Source organism: Dermacentor albipictus, chromosome 7 (assembly GCF_038994185.2).
Source record: "Dermacentor albipictus isolate Rhodes 1998 colony chromosome 7, USDA_Dalb.pri_finalv2, whole genome shotgun sequence".
NCBI classification, from domain to species: domain Eukaryota; kingdom Metazoa; phylum Arthropoda; class Arachnida; order Ixodida; family Ixodidae; genus Dermacentor; species Dermacentor albipictus.
The window spans coordinates 98,477,681-98,497,186 of NC_091827.1; the positions used below are offsets into that span (position 1 = coordinate 98,477,681).

Sequence of the window (19,506 nt, forward strand, 5' to 3'; positions counted from 1 at the left end):
GCCAAGCCGCCTGCCTTCTATCTCCAAGCCAGAGCAAGGGCGCTCCGGTCGCCCGGTCAACCATCCTACACCCCAACCTTTGGTGAGACCGGCGCCACTCCTTTCCTCAACTTGTCGCCGCGTCTCCACGTCGAGACTGTTATGCGTCCCTTGCGCCGTGGCAAGCCCGGACACGCGTATTGTTAACGTCATACTAGCCCCAAGTGTATTCCCTACCGTAATGTCTTTTTGAGTATTTATTTTATGCTTTCTATTTATTTCTATCTCTATTTAGTTTTAATAAAAGTTTGTGTGTGTGTTTTTGAAACCAATGACTTCGTCCCCAATTGTGCATCGCAAATTGACGTCCGCGTCAGGACAAAGCCATTTGTTTGGATTGTTTTTATCCTAACGGCTAGGAACAATATCTAGTACTCGAGACCTCTTAGCTTTAGCTGAACGTATGGGCCTGGAAGGAGCGGAGTTAAAGGCACGGTTAGACGAGCAGGAAGCGCGGACGCGAAAAGAGCGGGCAGCGGAATGCGAGCCTAGAAAGGAGCAGCTTGCGTTTGAGCAGAGGAATTTACAGTTACGTCTTAAAGTCGTGGAAGCTGACGGCAATCGTGGCGAGACAAGCCAACGGCAGCAAGAATTGGAGGAGAGAACGCTTCAGTTGCGCCTTCAAATGGCGGCAGCGGATGCTGCAATAACAGCAGACCGAGGGCCTGGATGGAGTGCACCATTCAGCGTGAATCCTCACAGTTTGGTACCGGGATCCATTGGAAGCCTGGACGCCTTGGATGCCTATTTAAAAAGGTTCGAAAGTGTCACCACCGGACAAGAATGGCCTCGAGACAAATCAGCCACAGCCCTAAGTTTACGCTTGAGCGGAGATGCTCTGAAGGTTTTTCGACGTCTGTCTCCTTAAGACTCCATCGACTACGATAAAGCCAAGTTGGCGTTCCTCCGGCGTTTTCGTTTTACGGCGGAAGGCTGCCGGGAGAAGCTCCGACAGAGCAAAGCCCAAGATGGCGAAACTGGAAAGCAATACGCAACTAGACTACTGAGTTTCTTTGGTCGATTGGTGGAAATGTCCAAAACCGAAAAGGAGTATTTACCACTTCGAAACCTAGTGGTGGCGGAGCAGTTTCTGAACAACGGTCATCATCGGTTAGCACTCTTCCTGCACGAGAAATGGTACCGCCAGCTAGATGACATGGCCGAAGCTTCCGATTTTTTCTTAGAGGCTCAGAGACAGCCTTATTTGTTAGTGTTCCGGCACAAATTGGAAGGCAATAACCCTACGGAGAAAAACGGACGCTCATCCGACAGAGTTCCAATGCGATGCTTCGTATGTGGAAAACTGGGTCACGGGGCATCGGACTGCCGATCTAAGCTGAGGCAACCGTACTGTGGATATTGCGGTAAGCCCGGGCATGATGTCAAAGCCTGCCCCAAGAAAAACGGTCCACGAAAGAAGACGCCTTGCCTATTGTCGCCAGAAGAGCAGGTGGAAGATGCGAACACACCAGTTGGTAAACATGAGATGGCTAGCGCGGTGAAGACCCGCACAGAGGCTGTAGCACGCAAGATACTAGTGCTAAAGGGCATAATCTTTGGACAGACCGCGTCAGCCTTGCGAGATACGAGAAGCAATACGCTGGTCGTGCGTCGTTCCCTCGTACCAGACAAGGCTCTGACAGGTACCACCGCTAAACTTGTCCTGGCGGATGGCAGCATCATTGAAGTTCCCTAGGCTAAGGTGGGAGTTCATTAAACTTATTTTTCTGGTACGTCGATTGTCAATTGTATGACAGCTCCATTATATGACGTTATTACCGGAAATATACCAGGATTACGATAATCTCTTGATCCAGACAAAACCTGGAGAGAAAGGCTGAAGAAGAAGCCCAAAGGAGTTGAAAGTTAAATTTGAACCTTATGAACTCATGAACTCACACTATATCCAGATTAGCGGAACTTCTATGGGTACTAGGGCAGATTCATACCATCCTAATATAGTGATGGACATATTAGTAGATAGGTGTTTAAGAATTCAGCTTTAAGCCCATCCTCTTATAAGCGTTTCATGGACAACTTCATGCATTCGCCATATTGCAAGCCAAATAATGAAAGTTACATTAACAAATTTATCGATGCTTATACGTTCATTACCTATTCTCATCATTGCTCTTTGGCAACTAATAACTTCCTTGACTTTACTTTCACAGCCTGTCAAAGACGGCTATCCAGTTAGCATTGCCACAAACCAATGGCGAGGCACCAACTCCGAGATTTTCATAGCACTTGTGTCCAACATTGCAAGACGGGAATACCTTATAGCGAGTGGCATCAGTTTAATAGAATATGCTCCAACCGTGATGAGCTCCTTTCAAACTCGCAAGGACTGATGGATTCTCTCATTCAACGCAATTTACCACCGGGAATGCATGATGATGCCATAAAGCGCGCAAGGCAACTAAACCGGGTCGGCCTGTTCAGGGCCAATCCCATGTCTCCCAACACGTCCCTGACTAATCTCGTTTTCACTTAGTCTGCATCCACACCAAAAGCAGCTGGTATATCGAAACAACACCACAACATTCTAACAAGGAAGGCCTATAAATATGTTTTTGCAGAACCACTGAGGCCCGTCTACAGACGGTCAAGAAACCTCCGCGATGTCTCTTAATCTTCAAAGCTCGTGGTGTGTAAGCACAATATCCGCGTTCATTTGGAGAAATAGGCGTGGAAGGTGTGCGCACACATGGTAACGACAAAAATTGTGAATAGCTCATCCACTGGTTTTCATGTAAACATACGGGGCAACTTTAGCTGTGACAGTCCCAACGTAGTATGCATGCTTGAATGCGATACATATAACACCCAATGTATTGGCCGAAGAGAAACATCACTTATAAAGCTATTTAATAGCCATAACTCTAATGCCAAAGAAATTCCGAAATTGCCCCTATCAAAACATCTCACGTCGCCTGGTCCCTCCTTTGACAAAATCAGGGCAACGGTTCAGGAATCCAGTTTTGCTCGCACTATCAGCGGTGAATTCGCGATTCTTTTCTTATGACAAGTTTGACACTCTAAGGTCGGGCATAAACGAAGACACAGGTGCGCTGAGTAGTCTGCCCGCCACTGCTTAACGTGATTTTATTGCATCTCATCCACTGTCTTTCTGATGTCGTTACACCAGGCATCGTACCCATTTTTGAATATTTCTGTTTTTCTGTTGGTGCCAGTCCTACGTCTTAGCTCATTCGTAGTTTTTTGCCATGTGCGCATAATGTCGTTGCATTGGGTAACTCACATTCTGCCTAACTTATATCACAACTCCGCTTTACACAGATTGGGGATATTATAGTGATTCAAGGTGGACGACGTGTGCATTGTTGTGCTGGTATTGTGCATAATTGCCACTTGGGCATCTTCTATGTTTAACCGTGTCAATTTACTGCCGAATAAGCCACCGCATCTGTAGAGACAATTTTAAAAATATTTCAGAAGGCTGCCGATGCCTCGTTACATGACACTTACGAATGTTGGCCCACCAGCCGAAAAGTTTGGCAGTAAAAAGAAACATGTTTCGACGTACGTCCTATTTATCCTTGTCTGATATATATATTCAATGCGGAGGACAACCCTCTATACTGTTCGAAACCTCCTCTACAATACACATAAATATATTGTAGAAGAGGATTGGAATGGTATAGTGGCTTGTCCTCTCGATCCTTTTCTAGTGGGTTGGTCCCAAGCGGCGGTGACGAATAAAGGCCTTTGCAAGTGGTGGAGGGAGCTTTGGCCTACAACATTCATCCCGGAACTTCGATCACATGTCTTACGCTCAACCCTGCCTGAAGACGCTATCCCGATTGTCAGCGCCGCAAATCTTCGCCCGCCTCTTGCCAGATACTTTGCAACCTTTACCTTGCCCTTGCCGGCCTTTTGGGCGCGTCGGCATCGACTTGTACGGGCCCCTTCCCCTGACATCGGCTGGAAACCTCTGGGCCATTGCGGTAATCGACCTCCTCATGTGATACGCCGAAACTGCTGCCCTCCTCCCAGCTACAGCACGCGTTGCTGCCTCATTCCTGCTTCGTCAATTCATCCTGCATCATGGGTCACCTCAGGAACTGCTCAGTGATCACGAGCCTGTCTTCCTGTTCAATGTAGTTGAAACCATTCTTAAAGACTGCTACGTTGTTCATCGTACAACTACGGCGTACCATCCTCAAACCAATGGCATTGTGGAACGCTCCAAGCGTAAGCTCCGCGATATCCTTGCCATGTACATCGCCTCCAACCAAACTTATTGGGACGTCATTCTGCCCTTCATGACTTACGCGTACAACACCGCTACTCAAAGCACCACCGGCTTTTCAACCTTTTTCTTACTGTATGGTCGGCGCCCGTCGCACACCATCGACACAATTTTACCATACCGGCCAGATACATCTGAACATGCTCCCTTTTCTAGCAGGGCAAGGCATGCTGAAGAGTGCCACAATCTCGCTAGAGCTTTTACCTCCAATGACCAAGAGCACCAGAAAAGCACCGCACCACTAACCACCGTGAGTGATGCGGTGGCACCACTCATGGTGACCCACCTTTCTTCCTGGAGCGCTTGTGCGGCTCCCTGTTCCTTCCGCTGCACGTTGTATCTCTTCAAAACTACTACTCAAATATGGAGGGCCCTACCGCGTTGTCATCCGCGCACATCCACAGTCAACTACGTGTTCGAACCCATGGAGCCGTTTACGGACATGAGCCATCTCCGACGATGCATTGTCAACGTCGACTGCCTGAAGACCTGCTATGACCCACTCATAGTGAAAAGCTGGTAGTTTGCCTGGTGGCTCCTTTTTTGTTCCCAGGGGTAATTGTAGCGCAAGATTGGAATGGTAGAGTCAGTTGTCCTCTCCAGCGCTTTCTAGTGAGTGGTTCTGTTCGGCGCTCTTGCGCGGGAGACGCTGGTAACTAATGGACGCCTTTACACAGACACATACACAATATACATGTACACACACACACACACACACACACACACACACACATATATATATATATATATATAAAAGGAAAAGTGAATGTCTCGCCGGCTGCCACCGGTGACACCATACTTCTCCGTCCATTTTCCTTTTTTTTTCCTTTTCTCTATTGTTCCTAGACGTACATTGCAACCTCAGCTAATTTTCCCGACGCTTCCCTTCGTACGATTGTCTGTGAGCTTTATATTGCCGTGATGTGCATATGGTCATAAAAGAGAATGCCGCGTTTAGACGAAAAAACGAGTGGGAAACAAAAAAAAACTATGATGACTTCACAACACAATTTCGATAAGAGTACTGTAAAAATAATGTATATTACTTAAATAATAGGTCACTCGACAGAATGCTTTTAAAATGTGGCGTAATAATGTTGATATGGGCTTTACGGTGTCATTTTTAAAAGTGAGAATGCGCTTCGAACCATGTAACGTGTAACCTACAAACATAGCTTACCTTTTTTCATCTTTATCCGGAGTACAGGTTCCCTAGATTGGTTTTCTATTGCTTCTGCGTCAAACAGCTGGCTAACCCTGAAAATAGCGTTTCCATAAAATAACATCCAGCAATGATGCCATGATAAAATTGATTATATTTAGGGTGACCAGCCTACCATGTGTCATACGCCATAAGAAATAACTGGGCTATGTACGCGTCACCCAGAAGTATTCGTAACTGAGAAATACGAATGTCAAGAAAATTTTACAGTGATCAATTTTTCTTAATTAAAAGGCGACTACCTTCTCCACACGAGGGTAGGCAGGCATACCTCATCAATTTCTCGTGCCAGAGTAACTCCTTTTATATTGCTCAATTATTCTTCACTTCAATCACGTGGTTTGTGATATCAGTACTGCATGAATGAAGTAGAAAACTAACCTCTGAGGTCCTATCAGTGCAGAGAACAGAAAATAGAGTCATCGAAGCTTAAGTGCAGTTTTCTAAAAAAAGTATGAAAAGCAAGCACAAGAAATTTTCTCCGAAAACGTTTTTTACGTTCCAGTAAAAGAATTTCCTGAACAGAGTGCTGCGTGCTTACCTAAAGATATTTGAATCTCTTCCTACATTTATTAACTCACTAGTTTATAGCGCTGCACGTCCCAGCCTGCGTAAACTTATAATGGTTTAAAAATTCGTCTTTTCTTCAGTAAAGCATACTCAAAATTAAATAATTTGATTTATGATCAATTTAAAACTATCCACCGTGAATATTTCCAGTATTAAGATTCCGTATGTTATGCGCAAGATAGTGTGAAGAGACTGCCAATATAATATTCAGTTGACTACGCATATATGTTTAAGCACATCTTCTAGCGTGAACCGAACATAAAGAGAGCCATTCCAACAAGAACCGGAAAAATGCTTTAGAAGAAAATCAACTGAACCAACAGAATGCACGAAAACCACGAAGTGTAGCTGCATGGTTTCCGACTAAAGTGCCTGCGTCGCTTTCTACTAAAACATTGTTTGAAATTTAGTTGTTCCTTTCGAGGGATGAAAATGATGTTTCATCAAGTACAGAAAAGATTCCTCATAAATTTTCCTAGACTGCGTATCTCTGTGCAAGCCGCCATTAGTGCAACCACACGGTGGTGGCATCAAGTGAAAGCGGTAAAACATAGTTCCATGCAACTATGTTTGATCAATTATATAACTGTGCATGACGTTGTTTTCTTCACATAGAACAAATGTGCGTTCTTTTTAGCTTCCGTCACCGTGCTTCCAAGCCTGAGGTTGTCGTATTCCGTCATCAAATATACAGACACTGCATCATATACTTGATGCTTCATGGACCCCGCACCAAGCAGTAAAATAATTAGCACTATGTGATTTCCGTTCCGAATCTGTGGACGCTGAGCGCTAGTGAAGCAATGAAAGTTTCAGAAATATGTTTGCAGTCGTATGGCATTGAAATGTGCATTTCTCTCGCTAAGATAAGTAGAGTTTAACAGCATGAACCTGAAGGCCAGAAAATATTTATTTGTACCAAAAACTGTATATTAACTGTACACAGGCCCGACTAACGCAGACGATACATAGGCGGGTGCGCCAGAGTTTCTGGCCCCCTAAAAGCTTTACCACTTATGTGGGGCGTGTACAGGCACATGCGGCATTACCCTGCCAGCAAAGACACGTGCCAGTCACTTTTCATCAATTTCAGGTTTCAAAAGCGACGTTCTTGGGTATATTAAATATTTAATAGCGGGAGAAGATTTATTATTACAGGCATAAAGCGCATGTAAAGCTTGGATAAGCCTTTGGCATGCACATACCTATACATTTACGAAGCCCCACTACGACGCTTACGGAACGGTAAAAATTTGCTTTGAGTGTCTGTTGTCACCCTCTTCTTGGAGCAGAGAGCGGCACTCCGATCATTGCCTCATTGGAAGTGCGCCAATAGGAAGCCATTGCTGCCCTGATAGTGCGCGATCAGCTGTCGGAAATGTAACTGGGTGTTCGCTAACAGACTGAGCTCCATTCACGCTGCAAAATGTGCAACGTCATACCGAAGATGAGCAACGTAGTTAGCTGCAAAAAAAGTGACTGGCATAAGGATTTAAATGAACGTGTGTGGCCACTGCTGCATAACCCTTGTGAAAATGGATTTAGAGTTCCTTTGGAACACCTAATGAGTTCATATGGAGTCAAAAGGGACTCTATAGGAACTCGCGATCTATAGAGTCGTCTGCATAGAATGTCTATGAGAAGTCTATAGAAACCTGTCTATAGAAATAGGTCATTTCACCCACAATAGATGTGCAATAGAGGGTGTATTGACGTCCTATGTACTGAATCCTATAAAGTAATTTTTATAGAATGTCTTTAAAACTTCTAACGCGACCTGTCTATAGAATGGCTCTCCATTCGCTCTCTATAAATGCTCTATAGAGAGTGTATTGATATCATATGTACTAAATTCTATAAAATAATGTGTATAGAAAGTTTTTAACACTTCTAATGCGGCTTCTCTATAAACTGACTCTCCATTCACCCTCTATAAGCTGTCTACAGAAGGTTTATCGTCACCAATTGTAAAATATTCTATAAAATAATGTCTGTAGAAAGTTTTCAACACTTCTAATGCGGCTTGTCTATAGACTGACTCTCTATTCACCCTCCATAAATGTTCTATAGAGGTGGTATTGACATCTTATGTACCAAATTCAATAGAAAAATGTTTATAGAACCTGTTCAGAACTTCTAATATGGCCTGTCTATAGTATAGCTCTACGTCCACCTTCCATAAAAGTTCCCTAGAGGTTGTATTGACATCTTATGTACCAAATTCTGTAGAAAATGTTTATAGAACGTTTTCTGAATTTCTAATGCGGCCTGTCTCTAGACTGGCTCACCATTCCTGTTCTAAAGTTGTGCCATCATATGACATACGTACTGAGTTCTATAAAGGAATGTTTATAGGACATCAAAAAGGTAAAGTGCGGTCTGTTTAAGCACGGCTCTATATTTTTTTCACTCTATGAACAGTACCGAGTGCATCGCCGGATTATGGGTCCAGTGCGGCGAGCTGCATGCAGTGGCGTAGCCCGAAATTTCGTTCGGGGGGGGGGGGGGGGGGGGCTCACATTGCAACTCGGCCTCCTCCTAAAAGGAATCACTAGGTCGGATGCTCCTAACTACATACATGTAGAAGGAGAATTAGTTTTTCTCGGCAACCACTGCACCAAATTTGATGACGTTTGTTGCATTTAAAGAAAACTTAAATTCTATTGACTGTTTCTTTCGAATTTTCGATTTAGGTCGCCAATATTTTATTCAAAAGTGGCAAAAATCGAAAATTATCCGAAAACAAAACATTGAAGTTTACAACTCTGTATATCAGCAATGAAAATTGTTACCACAATTCTGTGAATTGCACATAATAGTACATATACAGTAGACAAAATTGATATGTTACTCATGAGTCTGAAAAAATTAAGTATTATGAAAATACCACTCTTGCAGAACCCTTGTACAAAACATAACCTATTCACGTAATATACACATAGACACAACGAATTCATCCGTTTCGAATGGCGTAATGGATGTCGTTTACAGAACCGCGATATCTGTTCTTGATGCAGAGCTATTAATTTGTAAACTTCGTTCTTCTATTTTTTTTTCGAAGTTTCTAATTTTTCGAAACATTTTAAACAATGTTCCGGCCCTAAATCGAAATTCCACTTCCAACAGACGCTTGAATTTTACTTACTCCCTCAAATGCAACAAATTTTATTAAAAGTGATTCAGGAGTTATCTCAGAAGAGCGTTTCTGCGTTTCACATGCATCTGAATAGGCCGTGTCGGAGTTGGGCCCAAGCTAAAGCTTCCTCTTAAACAATTTACCAAGGGATCAAGTACATGAATAATAAATGCATTGCCATTGCCAAAGATGCTGAAAACAAATTCTTGAACAGTACGCACTGTCAATGCTAGTAAAATATGTATTTTTTTTTCATAATATATTATACTCCTATGTGCCAAAAATTGTGCCCAACGTAACTGATGCCAATGGTTCCATGTTTTTTGTCTATTTAATAAGTAAAGAAAATATCACACGAACTTTAGAACTACGTCAGTTCTAAACCAGCAAAGCAGTGCATGCCGCTGACATGAAAAATGTAAAGGCCATGAAATGAACAAGTTGAGGATAAATATGGTAATGAAACTTTGTCATTCAAGATCCTAGTTTACATTCTTAAACATATGAAACGGCCAGTGGAAAATCTCAATGACGCTGTCATTTGTTCCAATGTATTACGCAGGAGCAGCTGTCACCGGTCGTGTATCGCGAGTAATAGCGCCGAAATTATAGTCGTAGCAGAGAGCACGTATGTATAAAAAGCAAGAGTTCTGCACAATATACGAGGGTAAGTTAAATGAAAGTGAGCCAATGGGAATATATGACAAACGGGGTAGTTTATTTAAAGGTAGCCTCCATAGTAGCGTAATTCCCGTCTCAAAAAGCTCCTTGGGTTGCTGCTTCATAACGTCTGCAACTGACTTTCACGTCATCGTTCGAAACAAATCTGGTTCCCTTGAGCTATTTTTTCGGTTGCCCCAAAATGTGGAAGTCGCAAGGCGACAGATCTGAGCTGTATGGCGGATATTGCAGCGTTTCCCACTTGTACTTCGCAAGTTTTATATTAACATCTTGTTCCATTGTCGTGGAACAAGATGATCCCATCTGTCAATCTTTCAAGTAGTTTGTTCTTGATTGCGACACGCAGCCGATCCGGCGTTTCACAATATCGGAAGCAATTGATAGTCTCTCAAGATTTAGCAAATTATATCAGTTATGGCCCCTGACGATCGAAAAATAAAAGTCAGCAACACCTTTCCGGCGGAAATGATGGCTTTTGCTTTCTTTGGGGGTATTGAGTTTGAATGTTCCCATTGTAAGCTTTGCCATCGTGTTTCAGGCTCGTAGTAGTGGCACCATGGTTCGTCTACGATCACACTTGCAGACAGGAAATCATCACCTTTATTGCGATACTGGATGAGATGAGTAAAGACAGCGCCGAACTTCTCCGTGTTCTGGCGGTGGTTGAAAATCTTGGGCATTCATTGCGCACACAAAGCCGATAAACGAGATGTTCATGAAATATGGCGCGAACGGTGACGGTGAACCGAACTGTGACTGATGTTCACACTCTCTGCCAGTTCATCGATGCTTATCATCCGTTCTTGTGTCATCACTCATCAACCTTTGAAATTTTGTTAGGGGTGATTGCACGATGGCTTTGGCCCGGTATGGGATCGTCTTTGCAACTTTCACATCCTTCTGTGAACCGTTTGTTCTAACGCTTCACAGTGGCCAATGAAATGCAATGTTAAATGTACAGGGCAGTCATACAGTGACTAATTTCTTTTTGCGAAACACCTACAGCTGTCAGAAACCTCACGGCACCATGCTGCTCGACTTCTGGAGCGTCCATTACGTCACGCAACTATGTTCAACCCAATGTATGCGCGCATTAAAGAACATTTATCCTCACACCTGCGTGCCACTTTTGTAAATGAGAGACGCCTGCGTGCTACGCGCAGGCCTTGCAGATAATGAACATAACCATAATTGCGCTGGCTGGGTAGGTTCACTTTCACTTGACTCGCCCTCGTACATTACAAATGCGAAGATACAATAGAATATACAAATGCGAAGATACAGCTTGATAAAGGGCAAAAAATTGCCACTGGAAACAAAGTTCGCTGCACGTATACACAAAACCTCGCAACAAGATATCTAAACATACGTATAAGTCTGTAATAAATCTACGTATCTAAGAAAAAGTCACGGTATATAATGGGTCAAACAAGACAAATGAACATGTAGCGCAATCAGAGATTCACAGAATCCTAGATCCCGCCCCAATTCCATCCACTCCCACCGATGTACCGCACGCGACGGAAGGCGGCGCGCTTGCTCCCCGCTTTTCTCCTTTGTGCACACAAGACGGAGCGAATATCGTCGGCTCACGCATTCCCTCCCCCCCCCACACACACACAATTTCACTCGCACATACAGCATCCGGCGTGCGATCACGATATGATCGCTTATGGATTTTATGCCGAACATGAGGGTGACGGCGACGGCGGGAATGCACCTAGAGTCTCCATATAATTGATCGCAACAATATAATAAGAGTATCCGGCAGCTGAAGCGTCCATGGCCCATTACTTTCCGCAAAAGAAGTAACAAAATAGAACTTTCACCTTGCGACGATTCGCTGCGCCACAACGTTTTTTTTTTCCTTTTGTGGGGCGGGGGAACCGCAATGAGTTAGTGAGTGAGTGAGTGAGTGAGTGAGTGAGTGAGTGAGTGAGTGAGTGAGTGAGTGAGTGAGTGAGTGAGTGAGTGAAGATACCTTGTTAAGGATGCCTGCAGAATGGTTAGCCTTCCCCTGTTAGGGAGGCGTCACCGTGACGCGGCCGTGACGTCTTCGTGGCATGTGGCACCTCTACTTCGGCCGCGGCTGCACTACTTCCTTTGGTCGACGGCGCCAGCCCCTCTTTTGGGGTGGCAGCCTCCCTCCGGTTTCGCTCGGTCGTTGCCTTTCGAGGGCCGACGAGATCTGTTGGACAGCCTGGGCTTGGACATCCTGATTATAGCACCTTGTTGCGGCATCGAGCCGCGGCGGGATCGTTGCTATTGCTGCAGCTTCGTGCGGAGTTTTAGCACAGTCTCAAAGGATGTCAGCTGCAGTGGCTCTTTCCTTTGGGCACACACAACAAAGGTCACTTATATAAACACTTCGACACACTTGCCTCATCAGCACCGGGGTGAATAACGACCCTGTTTGAAGTTGTCGATATCGAACCCCTTCCTTACGGGTGAAACCCGGATGTGGTGGCGGCATAGTCCTTCGCTCTGATCTGTACCACTTCACAACCTCGTTGTATGAAGGTAAAAAAAATGCAAAAGAAAGTATGTTGGTCGCAATCGAATACCTACTTTGGGCAACTAATGTGGCTATTATAGGAATATCGAAGAAAACACGGGACGCTTGGTCCACCAAGAACCATGCGCATACTGCTGGGTATCCTACACCGGCGAATCGAGACTTTCTGGAGAAGTTGTGCTCAAGCGAACGCGGTGCAATCCGTCGAGTCCCTACAGTAATGGCGGCGAGTGACCATTGTTTCTTTTTCTCGTCTGCTAGCTAGAAAGCGTCCAAAACTCTGCCAGGCGAAAATGCACTCGGCCAAAGAAAACCGAAAGCGTACCGCAGTGCGCAGCGCGGTGGTCGGGGCAACAAGAGAAAAACGCATGCGCTCTGGCGGCCTCTCGCAGCCCCCGGGTAGGGGAGCGACAAAAAAAATTGAAGAGGCTCAATGTGTCCTCGCGATTAAAAGTCAAAGTAGAAAAAATAAATAAGAACGTAGCAAGCTGGGTGATCTCCTTTGCACATAGGACAATGTGGTGAAGAGGTACAGTTGTCAGATTGGTGATCACTGGAGGTCCATTTAGCACAGGTTGTTTGGCCTCGGCATGCATGTGAAGCATGTCCGAACCTTTGGCACTTGAAACATCGTCTGGGGTTCAGGACATATAGTCTGACATTCACTTTAACATAACCAGTATCGAACGAAATAGGCATTACTCTTGTTTCGAAGGTGAGTACAACATGTTTGGTGGGGATCTCGTGGTCGTTTGTGCCGATTACTATTCTTTGGACTTTAGTACCATATTGTTCCTGGAAACCTTCCAGCAGTTGCTCATCACTCAAGCCAATAAAGTCTTCTTCAGATATTACACCCCTGCTCGTATTAAGTGTTCTGTGGGCTGAAACTATCACCGTGGCGTCGATAGTACTGGTAAGTTCAGAGAGCTTCTGTGCTTGTTGTTAATCATTTAGTTCTAGGATGAGGTCCCTCCTTGACATTTGGAGGCTTTGTATGTCGGCCCTATTTTGTCTTTCAGGCATTTGACAACCAGGAATGGAGAGAGCTTTCTTACTGGCTTGTTGCTTTAGCTGTGGACTACATAGTACTTGGGGAAAGATGGAGCGTTGCTCCGAAAGGAGAATTGGAACGGTGCTTCGGTGCGGTATCTTTTCAGACGCCGATCATAGACAACAGAGGCTTGCGCTGCCATAAGAAAATGTGTATGTTCTGCAACAGCGCCGACCGCCCACCACGGAGCCCAACGGGGGACGTGGCAGAGCTTGTATACAATCCAGCACGACGCCAGCCGTACGCCGTCACTATAACGAAATATGGTGTACCCAAGGTAGGATAGCCACACAAGGTTAACCCTTGCCGCCACGGAGAAAGGAAGTGCATAGAAGGGAGAAGAAGGCAGGAAAGGCCACAAAGTGAGAGAAAAGGACGAAGATTCGAGGAGGGAGAGACAGCAAGAGGCAACTGCCGATTTCCCCCAGGTGGGTCAGTCCGGGGGTGCCGTCTACGCGAAGCAGAGGCCAAAGAAGTGCGTTGCCTCCACCGGGTTGCCTTAAAGATCCGAACACTCGGCATCGACTCAGCCCCTTGGATCCCCCTGTCCTCGGACACGGCTAAGCCGTTCACGGCCACACGCGGGGGGTCCAACCCTCATGTGCTCTTGTGCGTGGTGTCCCAAAACACCAAACGCCTGCTGACGCAGACGCCCCTGGGGAGCACAAGGAAGAAGTGGATGGCGACCAAAGAAGTGGCCGAAAGGTGAGAAACCTGTGATATTATGACGTCACGAATTGTACTCAAGTGTCACGTAGGGCAAAGTGCTGTCCCAATCGCGATGGTCTGCTGAAACGTACGTAGACCACATCTTTGTAAGGGTGCGATTTAGTCGTTCCGCCAGTCCATTCGTTTGTGGGCCATATGCTGTTGCGAGCTTGTTTGGTGGAGCAGGAACGAAGTATGTCTTCGACAACTTGGGTAAAGAAGTAGCAGCCACGATCTGTCAGTGGCTACCTTGGCGCACCATGTGGAAGAATCACGTCTTAAAGTAAAAAGTCTGCTGCATCTGTAGCGCAGCAGGAGGGCAGTGCACGTGTCTGTGTCACACAGTTTGTGGCAACGGCTATGCGCTTTTTCATATTATGGATGTGGGGAAATGCCAAGAAGGACCATGCCGACACGGAAGAAAGCTCCATGGGATTATAGATTGAAGGTCGCCAACAAGTTGCGCACATGGCCTCTTTTGACGCTGGCAGGTGTCGCGAGCCGTAACCTAGCGTCGCACACAGCTATAAAGGCTTGGGCTGAAGAATGGACGTCGAACTCTGTCGTATCTGCGGGACGTGCCAAGGTGTCCGGCATGGGTGCGTCGTGGTGCTCCGCAAGAACAATAGAATGGAGGTGATGAGGGCTCTCATCAGAGCTGATGTTGCATCGATATACAATGTCGTCGTGGAGCACAAACATTGTTTTCGAGCAACCTGATTGCCCTGATGCCAACGATTCAATGATTGACCGGAGAGAGTCGTCATTTTGCTGCTCAGTAACGATGTCGTGACAGTCAGACATGACCAGAAGGCAAGTGTCGGCAACATGTTCGTTGTTGTCGGGAGGATCACCGGGATGACAAGACAAGCAGCAGGCGCCGAGATGTAAGCGGTGGGACTTGGACACCACTACGAAGGAACATTCCTGAAGTATGAGTGCCCAGCGACCAATGCGGCCAGTCGGTTGTTTTAGCAACGGTAGCGGCTCGAGACTTGGTGGTCCGTGATGACAGAAAATGGACTGCAAAGCAAGTAAGGGCGAAATTTAGCCACTGCCCACACCAAAGCGACGCACTCGCGCTCAGTGATAGAAAAAACGCGCTCTGAAGGGGACAAGAGGGGAGTGGCGTAGGAAGTGGCGCATTTGATTCCATTTTGCTGTTGGGCGAGGACAGAACCTATGCCATGGCCACTGGCGTCTGCGCGAACTTGAGTTGGTGCAGATGGACCAAAGTGGCCTAATATCGAGGCGTTGTTAACAAGCGTACGAAGGCGTCCATCGCATCGACTTGTTCGCGGTACCAAAAGAAAGGCCGTTTCCTTCATGAGAAGGTAAGTAAGTGGGTGGGCTACATCCGCAAGATTTTTCACAAACAGACAGAGCATAAGAGCATAAGCCCACGAAGCGGCCCACATGTTTTGCTGAGCAGGGCAGGCGAAAGTTTTTGACAGTGTGAATCTTATCAGGATCAAGATGTATAGAGGCAGCAATGACAAAATGGCCAAGAACTTTGACTTCGCGGTGTCCGAAATGACACTTAGAAGAGTTAAGGAACTGAAGGCTAGCCTCCCAAAAACTTCAGAAATAGAGGCCAAGCAATTGAGGTGACTGTCAGGCGTAGGGGAAGATACAATGACATCGCCCACATAACATTACCATGCGAACAACTTCATCAAGTCCATCATTCTTTCGAAAGTTGCTTGGGCATTAAAAAGTCCGAAAGGCATAACCTTGAAATGGTAAGCGCCGTGCGGTGTAACAGTTGCGGTCTTCTGACGGTAGAGTTCATCAACCGAAATCGGCACATAACCAAATTGTATGTCGCTGGAAGCGAAGTATGTGGATCCGTGAAGGCAGCTCAGAGCGTCAAAAATGCACGGAAGTGGCCACACATCATTTTACGTGACCTGGATCAGTTGAAAGTAGTCGACACAACATCGCCAGCTGCCATCTTTCTTTTTGACCAATACAACCTGCGATGCCCAATCACTGAAGGAGGGTTAAATTAAACTTTTGGTTAGCATCTTATTTACCTCAGCTTCCATAACTTGGTGTTTTGCGCGAGACACGCACTAAGGTCGTGGGCAGTTAGGAGTAGCATCACCGGTGTCAATCTTATGAGGTCACAGCGGAAGACTGTCCCAGCGGCCGTTCCTCAGTCAAAGAAATCACGGTAAGACACCAGGATGAGACAAAGATCCTCAGCCTGTTCCGGAAGCTGGCCTTGAGCGATTATCCTAGAAAATATACTGGGATTCGACGTTGCGGAACTGATCGAACAGCAGGTGGCTGCAGACGAACATGGAATACCTAATAAGGAAATGACGGAATCTTTAATGGAGAAGCGTTGCCGAGCGACATGCATTTCGGCAAAACTTCCGCACCTAAGCCGAAATTGAAAACAGGAAAAAATACGACGTTATTGGCGATAGTCACAGTGGTATGAGGAACGGCAACACGTTTGTAGCAGGAGAACATTGACATTAGGAATCAGCAAATAGTCACCATCACCAACAGATGGGAATCACGTCAAAGGCATATACATCGAAGTTCGAGGCGGCAACCATACGAAGTCTACAGAACATAAACGAGGTTCAGTTCATTGTAGAGCACAACACTCAATATGCAGCTCGAGTTGGAGGAGGCCAGCAGTGCAGTCAATCAGACCGATAAGTTGTCCAATAAAAAGTTGAGGTTGAGGATCCAATCATGGGAACAGCGTTCCAGAAAAGGAAATAATACGGAAGTGTTGAAACCAGCTACAGTTATTAAGGCAGTGCACATGTCAAGGATAATGGGTGTTGCTCCATCAGTGACCCAAATAGCACGAGATGCGGCAGGTGTAAGGACTTTCTCCAAGCGGCGACGAAGACGGTTGCTCATCACCAGACTTGGGCTCCAATATCAACAAGCGCTGGGGCAAATATACCATCAACTTCCGCATCGACTATATTGCGTCTGGTCGGCAGCGTGAGAGTCTTTGGTGGAGTCGCTGACAATGCAGCGTTCCTCGGAAAGCTTCATCTTTTAGTTTTCCGAAGGTATGAGCCTAGGTCGGAATGACGGCGACAGGCGATAGGACTGGGGTTGCCTGGACCGCGGGGGATGACTTTTCAGCGAACGGGACCGGTGACTGCTCCGTGACGGAGATCTACGGCGCGATGCGGTCGTACCTTCCCTGGAGTGCAGGTTCGGCTTGGCTTACGGCTGGATATAGAGAATACCACTGTCTGGGCGAGGGCTGCTCGAGAAGGCATCGAAGACCAGTGGTCGCAACAGTATCGGGTGACATGACCAATGCGGCGACAACTGAAGCCAATAGGTCCGTCCAAAGGTGTTCGCCTCTCTGCTATGTTGCGAGAACTTCGAGGAGTCCGTTGGTTTTGTGTAAGCACGAGCCAAGGACGTTAGGTTTGCCGGGAACTGGCCACAGCGCTAACTGACTGCAAGCCGACATTGGCGAGATCTTGGTGCACAATAGCCTGAAGAAAGGGAGCCATAGGAGCGCATGTATCGTTGACAGGTGGGTACAGAGCCGCCGGACACGTGGCTTCTAGCTCACGTTGCGTGACCTTCGTCAGCTGCTCTAAAGGCAGCTGCTACCGTGACGGAGAGTCCTCTCGATCTTCACAAGACGATGTTGCAGCCGTATTGGGGAAATTGCACGAATGACTGATGAATACGATGGCTCGTCACCTGGTCAAAACACTGGCATCCCATGGTAATGTCATTAACCGAAGTACAGTTCTTAGAAACGAGTGAATTGAAGGCGTCAAAGGCGTTACTTATTAACACATACCCGGCTTCTTTAGACTCAGGCATTTCAGCGTCAGCCTTGCGGCAGTGTGTCAGCATGCCTTGTATATAGGTGACGTAGCCTTCTGTGGATGTCTGAACTCGTAATGCCAGTTCTTTTTCGGCGACAACCTTCTAGCCGACTGGTCTCCCGAAGAGATGTCGCAGCTTCTCCTTGCAGGTACCCCAGTCACTGATTTCTTCTTCGTGATTTTGAAACCACACTCGAGCAGTTGTCGGCATATAAACAAAGAATGTTCGTCTACATCACTGTAGGATCCCATTTAGCATGGCTGCTCGACCACTCACCCATCTTCAGTCAGTCGTCGACGTCGGGGTCATCGGTGGCGCAGACGGTTCCGGAACCTCATCGGTGCCGCAGACGGTTCCGGGACCTCATCGGTGCCGCAGACGGTTCCGGGACCGCACGAGAGTCGATACATGACGACGTCGACGCATTCGTTGCCGAACTAGGCAGCATATATATATATATATATATATATATATATATATATATATATATATATATATATATATAGGGGTTTTCTTCAAAGTTCAGCACGCAGGACCCGACGTAGCATACGCAGGAAAGAGACGACTAACTTTTTGGAAGACTTCTTTTACTTAACGTTTTCGGCTGGTGGACCAGCCTTCGTCAGAGTACAGTAGACTGTAGACTGTAGTAGACTGTAGTAGACTGTACTCTGACGAAGGCTGGTCCACCAGCCGAAAACGTTAAGTAAAAGAAGTCTTCCAAAAAGTTCGTCGTCTCTTTCCTGCGTATATATATATATATATTAGTCATATAATGAGAAGCCAACAAACACTGACACCAAGTGCAACATAGGGGAAATTGCATGTGCTTAATAAATGAAATAAAGTAATGATTGATTAATGGAAATTAAAGTGGATGAAAAAACAACTCCCACTCCCAGGGTTCTACTAGTACACATAAATACCCAAGAAAGTGGATGGGGAAACGCCGCCGCGGTAGCTCAATTGGTAGAGCATCGCACGCGACATGCGAAGGTTGTGGGTTCGGTTCCCACCTGCGGCAAGTTGTTTTTTCATCCACTTTAATTTCCATTATACAATCATTACTTTATTTCATTTATTAAGCACATGCAATTTCCCCTATGTTGCACTTGGTGTCAGTGTTTGTTGGCTTCTCATTATATGACTAATAAATATCGGGTCCCTCGGTTAACCCCCTTTCTTCTCGTCTATTACATAACGAGGGTCTCGAATCCGGCAACATTGATGCCTTCAGGTAGCATATGTGGGTTTATTGACCAGTTGCCTTCACCCGAAAAGATCACGTTCTCGTGACGCCTGCGGCAAAAAAGACGTTCCACGTCCGCCGCCAAGGTCTGTGAGTGGGGGCGCTGGCTAACACTCCCAGGGTTCTACTAGTACACATAAATACCCAAGAAAGTGGATGGGGAAACGCCGCCGCGGTAGCTCAATTGGTAGAGCATCGCACGCGACATGCGAAGGTTGTGGGTTCGGT

The 19,506-nt window shown here is 46.1% G+C and overlaps 1 long non-coding RNA gene across 4 annotated transcripts in view; it reads right to left on the minus strand.

The window, feature by feature from the left end:
* The window catches only part of LOC135916830 (uncharacterized), a 58,903-nt gene that overhangs the window by 12,247 nt on the left and 27,150 nt on the right, over positions 1–19,506 (minus strand). For all 4 annotated transcript variants that reach the window (XR_010569081.1, XR_010569080.1, XR_010569078.1 and 1 more), the window contains one exon: positions 5,493–5,569. This is a non-coding gene — a long non-coding RNA (uncharacterized lncRNA). The remainder of the gene's footprint in view (positions 1–5,492; positions 5,570–19,506) is intronic.